Below are 7848 nucleotides of genomic sequence, written 5' to 3'. Positions count from 1 at the left end.
AAGATAGAGAAGCGTGAGTGTTAAAAAGATAAAATAGAATGTAATAAAATACGATATGTGTAAACATGCAAACGCAAGCCTTCAATTAACCTAAGTGATTTGATACGTTTGACCAAATACCCGGTACTTCATTATAGGGGTACGGTTGAACTGAGTTTGATATAGGATACTGGTATTTTACAACACTTTTTGCCATTAAATGACTAGAAAAAAGAAAAGTTTCTGCCAGTTTGTTTAGTAATGTACAATTTCTGTTGTTTTGAAAGAAAATAAACCATTATAGTAAACACCAAGTAGGAAAAACATGATTGATTACGCTTTCACCTCTGAAATTCCACCAAAAAATGTACTAAAATTACACCGTTGCAATGAAAAGGGTAGGCAGGTCTGCAGAACCCCTGACCCAGGGGCTATGAAATTCACAATTTTTGAAGAGGCACCCTTGGTCATCATAACTGTTCTTACATGTAGTTACTTAATTTAATACCCACGAGCAGAGAAGAAGATTTTAAAAGAAATAATGCACATTTACTATATGATCTATATAGCCCCGCCCTAAAACCAGAACCCCTGATCCTGAGGCCATGAATTTCAAAAATTTGGTTGAGGACTCAATGCTGATTACAATCATGTCAACAGTTTGACTGCTTAATGTCCAGGAGTAAAGAAGAAGATTTTTAAAGATTGCATTAATTTTAGTGGTTTTGGTCCCACCCCTCAGGCCCCAAGGGCAGGGGCCATGAAATTCACAATTTTTTGTTCCCCTTCACCCATTGATGCTGTATATCAAATTATGTTGTAATTGGTTCAGTAGTTGCAGAGAAGAAGTTAAAAATGTTCAAAAGTTTACGAACGACGGACGACGACGGACGAAAACGAATAGCAATAGGTCACCTGGCCTAAAAAGTGACTTGTCCATGAACACAGCACTTGTAAATGTTGTAGTATTGTATTATATTATTTTGTGAAGTTTCTTTTCAACAAGAGGCCCATGGGCCACATCGCTCACCTGAACACTGTGGCTAGGAAAAAGTAGAAATTGGTTTATTATTGAAAAGTTTAAATCCAAAAGTAGTCCCATGTCCATGATGATTTTGCTATTCTTGAGAAGATGATTTTTAAAGAATTTTCCTATGTCTAGGTAAAACTTTGGTTGGCCATTGTGGCCCCGCCCTACCCCCAGGGGCCATGATTTGAACAAACTTAAATCTACACTACCTGACAATTATTCCATATAAATATGATCAATTATGGCTTTGCTATTCTTGAGAAGAAGATATTCAAAGAATCTTCCTATATATTTCTATGTTAAACTTTGGTCAGCCATTGTGGCCCCGCCCTACCCCCGGGGGTCATAATTTGAACAAACTTGAATCTACACTACCTGACGATGCTTCCATTTAAATATGATCAATTATGGCTTTGGTATTCTTGAGAAGAAGATATTTAAAGAATTTTCCTATATATTTTAATGTATAACTTTGGTCGGCCATTGTAGCCCCGTCCTACCCCTGGGGGTCATGATTTGAACAAACTTGAATCTACACTACCTGAGGATGTTTCCCCGTAAGTTTCATCTTTCCTGGCACAGTGGTTCTTTAAAAGAAGATTTTTAAAACATACCACCAAATTTTCATTAATTCCCAATTATCTCCCCTTGAATGAGGGCGTGGCCCTTCATTTGAACAAACTTGAATCCCCTTCACCCAAGGATACTTTGTGGCAAGTTTGGTTGAAATTGGCCCAGTGGTTCTTGAGAAGAAGTCGAAAATGTGAAAAGTTTACAGACAGACAGACAGACAGACGGACGACGGACAAAATATGATCAGAAAAGCTCACTTGAGCCTTCGGCTTCAGATTATGTGACATCGATTAAGCAGGCTCTCCATGAACGGAGAAGTGTTGAATGTCCTTCTTACAGATAGGCTGCTTATGATATTGCAGTGCTAAATCAAGATGTACCACTACCGCTTACTCAAACCTTTTGATACGCTTCAAGATTTATTCAAACTTAATATTTCAAGTACATCGGACTATGATTTAAAAACTAAAGACAGAACAATCTTTTTTTTTTTATTTTATAAAAAATATATTATGTTCCGTAAAATGTATATTCTTCATACATATAATTATCTTGGATTTTAGAACTGACATTATAATTTATCAGGATGTATTATTTTGTACCATGACTAGAAATTTCACGTTGCATATTTGAACCTGCAATAATGTTCTGAGGGAAATGCTTCTTGTATCTTTGTAACTACAAATGCAGGCAAATCTTTTCTGTTTTTTTCCCCAAGGAAATGCCAGATCCATCTAACCAATCTTCTGTATGCAAGATACCTGTAGATTTTGAAGTAAGAAAAAAATCACTATTTATAAGAAATACTTGTTGATTACAGAAACAGTGCTTAAATGGAAAAAAACTGATATTTCATTGTCATAATTTCTTTTGTGTTTCATGAAGTTAAAATAAATACAACTTACTCATGAGGAGGTTGGTTATCATGTAAAGGTCCCACATTCTGAAGATATTCGTACATTGAAATGTACAAAACGTCTCTTTAGGCAATTGGCAGTAAATCTAGGACTCTCCGTTATACATTGGTGGTCCCCTGTCTCTGTTTCAGCCTGGACTGCTCCTATTTCTGTACAGTAAATGCATTCACCTACTTTTGGCATAGAGATGCAAAATCCACACTTGCACCTATGATACACAAAAAATAATGTACTTTATTCAGTGCATGGATATTCTATCAATAATTTTGCAGAATAAAATTACATTCTTCACTTTAAACAAAGTTATTTTGTATATATGTAATGAAAAATGCTGATAAAGATTAAGGACAATGATCAATCTAAAGAAATTGACAAACAAAATATCTTAATAAAGTGCCCCGCCACAGCATGAGATACGCCCGTCAAATATTGTTCAATAATCATACATTGGTTAGGATGCAAGAAAATCAGGTAGCCTTGATTAACAGATTGACACAGATTTCAATGATCTAATTTCAATTTCTTATCATGTTTAAAATATTGTACATATATACATCTCTAAGAGACTTACAGTGTAGGGATTAATTATAACAAATAATACATCATATAATTCTAAACTGGCTGTGTTAGAACTTAACAAATATCCATCTGCAGCTTTAAATTGTTAATTGCATAATTTTCTGGAATAATGGAAATGCTACAGTCTAACAAAAAAATCAAAAATACATTATTCTTTAGACTATAAAATTCTAAGTGAGACATGACTGCAATTTGTTGCAAATATATAAAAATTGAAATGTAATTTTTTTTCAATGAACACATGTATAATTAGTTTTAATCATATTATACAATACTAATTTAGTTTTAATCATACACAAGAACATCAGTTGAAAGATCTTTATCTGGACTAGCCATCAAGAACTCATCATACACTAGAACATCAGTTGAAAGATCTTTATCTGGACTAGCCATCAAGAACTCTTAATTACCACAAGCATCTTTTTGCCCAACTCCCAAGAGATAAATTAAGATAACAGCTGCATCAGATCTACAGATGCTCTTAGCTCCTGACAATAGACTCATTAATTTCTCTCTAATTTGACATTGCAAATTTCTGCTATCAAAATTCTTCTTGACCAGTGCTTGATAATTATGCCCATGGGACAAACTGAATTCCTCTCAAAGCATAAACATTTGTTACAGATTGCTGTAAAGTATATAATGAAAAAATAAGTTTTTACTTAATTTAACGTTTTTTAATAAGGATATAACTATATTTTTACATTGTTTAGGATTATGAAATTTAGAATTTAAAAGACATAGTTTTTTTTTTAAATTCACTTTAATTAAAGGTCACAGTGACCTTGAAATAGGCCGTGACACACCTTCTACTTTAGATGTATACTTTTGCCAAGTTTGAAAGCTCTAGGTCTAATAGTTTTCTAGTTATGAGCCAGACAGGATTTTTCCATATTTTGCTATAGCATCTTTGTTGCAAATATATAAAAATTGAAATATAATTTTTTTTTTCAATAAACACATATATAATTAGTTTTAATCATATTATTCAATACTAATTTAGTTTTAATCATACTCTAAAACGTCAATTTGTTTTAATTACATTACATCAATTGAAAGATCTTTATCTGGACTAGCCATCAAGAACTCTTAATTAGCACAAGGATCTTTAAGGCCATTTCTTTTTGCCCAACTCCTAAGAGATAAATTAAGATAACATCTGCATCAAATCTAGAGATGCTCTTAGCTCCTGACAATAAACTCATTAATTTCTCTCTAATTTGACATGCAAATTTCTGCTATCAAACTTCTTCTTGACCAGTGCTTGATAATTAAGCCCATGGGACAAACTGAATTCCTCTCAAAGCATAAACATTTGTTACAGATTGCTGTAAAGTATATAATGAAAAAATAAGTTTTTACTTAATTTAACGTTTTTTAATAAGCATACAACTATATTTTTACATTGTTTAGGATTATGAAATTTAGAATTTAAAAGACTTAGTTTTTTAAGAAAATTCACTTTAATTAAAGGTCACAGTGACCTTGAAATAGGCCGTGACACACCTTCTACTTTAGAGTATACGTTTGCCAAGTTTGAAAGCTCTAGGTCTAATAGTTTTCTAGTTATGAGCCGGACAGGATTTTTCCATATTTGGCTAAAGCATCTTTATTAAAGGTCAGAGTGACCTACTTTTTGTGCGCGACACACCGTCTACCCAAGAAGTATAAGTTGACAAAGTATTATAATCCTAGGCCTAATAGTATTCAAGTTATGAGACGGACAGACGGACGGACGGACGGACGGACATGAAGCCTGTAACATAATACGTCCCGTCTTAAGACGGGCGTATAAAAACGATTAATTTGATAAAAAAAATAATTGAATTGTGAAATTGATAATAAGATTTAATATTTTTGAAAACAAATATATAAAAATATAAGAAAAACTTACCAATCAGTGTTTACTAATCTATTGGGAAATTCTTCAATATCAGAATTATCTTCTTCTGAACCTGCTATGCCTGCTGTCATTTGTATCAGCCAAAGGTTCAAATTGATAAGTTCTTAATCAATTGACTGAGAAAAATCTACTTTTGGAATATCTCCTTCCAAGGTCTCGATAAATTTTTTATATGTTTATATTGTTTTTCGAGTGTAAGAAAGACATATAAACACTGAATAATTGTAATGCATGATAACAGAGGAGAACATGTGGAGAGAACTTGTGACGTCACAGCCTGCAGCTCATTATCTCTGACTACTGAAAGCAGCAGGCAGCTTTTACTGCTGTCTTATCAGTGTATGTGGTGAGAGTAGTCAGGAAAGCACTGATTACAGACATCTACTGGGATCATTAGAGATATATTTAGCACTTAAAATATACATAAATATTGTGTCAGAAATCCTTTAAATCCAAGCACCGAATACATTCTTTTGTCTGCTTTTTTTTAAAAACCATTCATGTATACTTTTATTGTTTGAAATAAGTGTAACATTTTAGCGAACAAATTACTTTCACGTCTTTATCTCTTTTATTAATAGGCTTTTGCTTCAGAGGATGGATTCTCCTGTTCATTTCTTTCACTTGTGGGACTTAACTGTATGCGTGATTAAAATCAATGGATCCGCCACTTTGTGGAACTTATTAGTTGAAGACAGACGCGTGCAAGAACCAGAATGTGATTTGTAACGGAGCAGAGCTAGAATCAAGACAAGATGATTAAACTCTCTACCAAATTTTATTAAGTTACATAGAGTCATCAAAACAACAGTGATCGTATAGTTTTTAAATAAAGTTCGTAGAATAAAAATTAGTCTTTTCGAAGTTAACAGTTCGGAATTAAAATTAAAGTCTTCTCAAAGTAAAAAAGTTCGGAATTTCCGTAAACCTATCCCAAGTGTCTAGTCCAGTTCAGGGGAGGAATTACTAGGTCCAGTGACTCTCTTGGTATCTCAGTAGCCGTCTCTCTGGGCTCTCCTGGTTCCTCCTTTTTATACCGGAGTTGTTTGTCCACTGTTTGGAGTTGTTTGTCCATTGTTTTGGTCTTTTATCTTCTAGTAATTGGAAATACTCATCAACGGGAATATGTTTATTTGGATCCTTCTTGTTTTGTTGGTGAAGATAGAAAGTGTTTAGATTCCTCCAAGAATTATGTAAGAAAGTTAATTTGCAATAGTCCTTGATTTGACTTATTAAACTATTATCTGACATTTTTACTTTACTATGTAAAGTACTACTATTTATAATGAGGAATCTACAGATTCTTTAGACAAGCTTAGGGATTATTATGCCCTATATAAACACTCGCTTATCTTATTTAATTAAAGCACTAATACTCGGCTGTGGTTATCAAAGTAATTAAACACGGCTGTTGATATCAATTGTGTTACAGATTACTCTGAGCTTTTTCACTAGGGATATAAATTTTGTCAAGCATTGAATTTTGAAATTCGGTGATTGTATCCGAATTTGTGTTTCTCTTAAAAATACAGTTTAAAATAAATTCTCTCTGAATCATACTACTGGATTACAACTTATATATTTCACAACTTGAATAAAAACTTGTATTAGAATTTGAAATATATTTGTATATAAAAGCAAAATGCAATACGAGTTCAACGTGATCTCTACCAAATATCAACGTTTGTAAAACCGAAAAAAATTCAACCAAATGTCAACCTTATTTCTAACAAATGTTCACCCTTTCAACGTTGCGTCAACTTTCATTTGCAACCAAAAATCAACCATTAATCAACCAAAAATATAACCCAATATTAACTTTTATTCAACGTTGAAAATTGATGTTAAAACAATGTTGATTCTTAACGTTGCCTCAACTTTCATATCCAACCAAAATATTACGTTGAAGTGCAACGTTGATTCAACGTTAAATCAACGTTGAAATGCCTGCTAGGTAAATTAAATACTTTTTAAAAAGAAGAAACATGAAAAAAAAAATAAACCACGTGAACTGAAAGAAGTCAGCGAATGTTCTTAAAATTTTACCTATAATGACGGTAAAGCAGTTTAACTTACAATAATACTCCGCCCAGCAAAAATTCGGCATGAACTATCAAGCCATGCAGCAATTTTGTTGTAAATTTCATCAAAACACTGGAACGGACAGACTTTTCCCACACACCTACCAGCAACGGTTGACAATCCTGTCGAGACGGCGAAAGCGCCGATACGACCTATAAAGTTCCGCTACAGTTGTAAAATTTTCAGGACTTATTATAATTCCTTTGAATGTTCCACGTTCAGTGTCCATGCACACCAATTTTCCTCTAGAACTTTTCCCTCCTGGGAAAAATTATTCCTCAAGAGTTGTTTTAGTTTATTCTGCAGTACATTGAAATATTCCTCATCTACTTCAGTACCGCCTGACTCAAGAACGAATTAAAAGTTGTACAGATCAAAGGAGAAATTGACTTTTGCTGTAAAAATTTAAAAAGATACACATATACTTTTAAACATACATATAACCAATGTTTTGTGGTGCAAATTCCCCCAAGTCACTATCAGGTGAAGCATCACCCCCTGTCTCTGTTTCCTGCATGGTATGGTGGGGGATGATAATTCATTTGAGAGCCAGACCTGGGAGATTGGCGAGGCTTTTTGCGCCCTCTGTCCCTAGATGGCGATACCATCTCCCCTCTTACCGTATATACTCGCCTATAAGTCGGTTGTATTTTTTAAAGTTATTTTAGTGGGATTTGCTATTGACCCGCTTATAAGTCGGTTCATTTGCTGCCAAAATTGAATGCAAATTTCAAATAAATCAACTGTTGATTTAACCTGGTCTCATTTAATATTTTTTGAAGTGT

At 33.4% G+C, this 7848-nt stretch overlaps 1 pseudogene; it reads right to left on the bottom strand.

The window, feature by feature from the left end:
* Positions 1-2483: 2483 nt before the first annotated feature.
* On the bottom strand, positions 2484-6056 carry LOC134274762 (uncharacterized; annotated as a pseudogene).
* Between the last annotated feature and the right edge of the window lie 1792 nt (positions 6057-7848).

Source organism: Saccostrea cucullata, unplaced genomic scaffold, assembly GCF_032062105.1.
Source record: "Saccostrea cucullata isolate Sc308-1 unplaced genomic scaffold, CSIRO_AGI_Scuc_v1 ctg7945, whole genome shotgun sequence".
NCBI lineage: Eukaryota > Metazoa > Mollusca > Bivalvia > Ostreida > Ostreidae > Saccostrea > Saccostrea cuccullata.
Note: the sequence above shows the minus strand (reverse complement) of the source record. Positions and strands in the feature narration are given on the sequence as shown.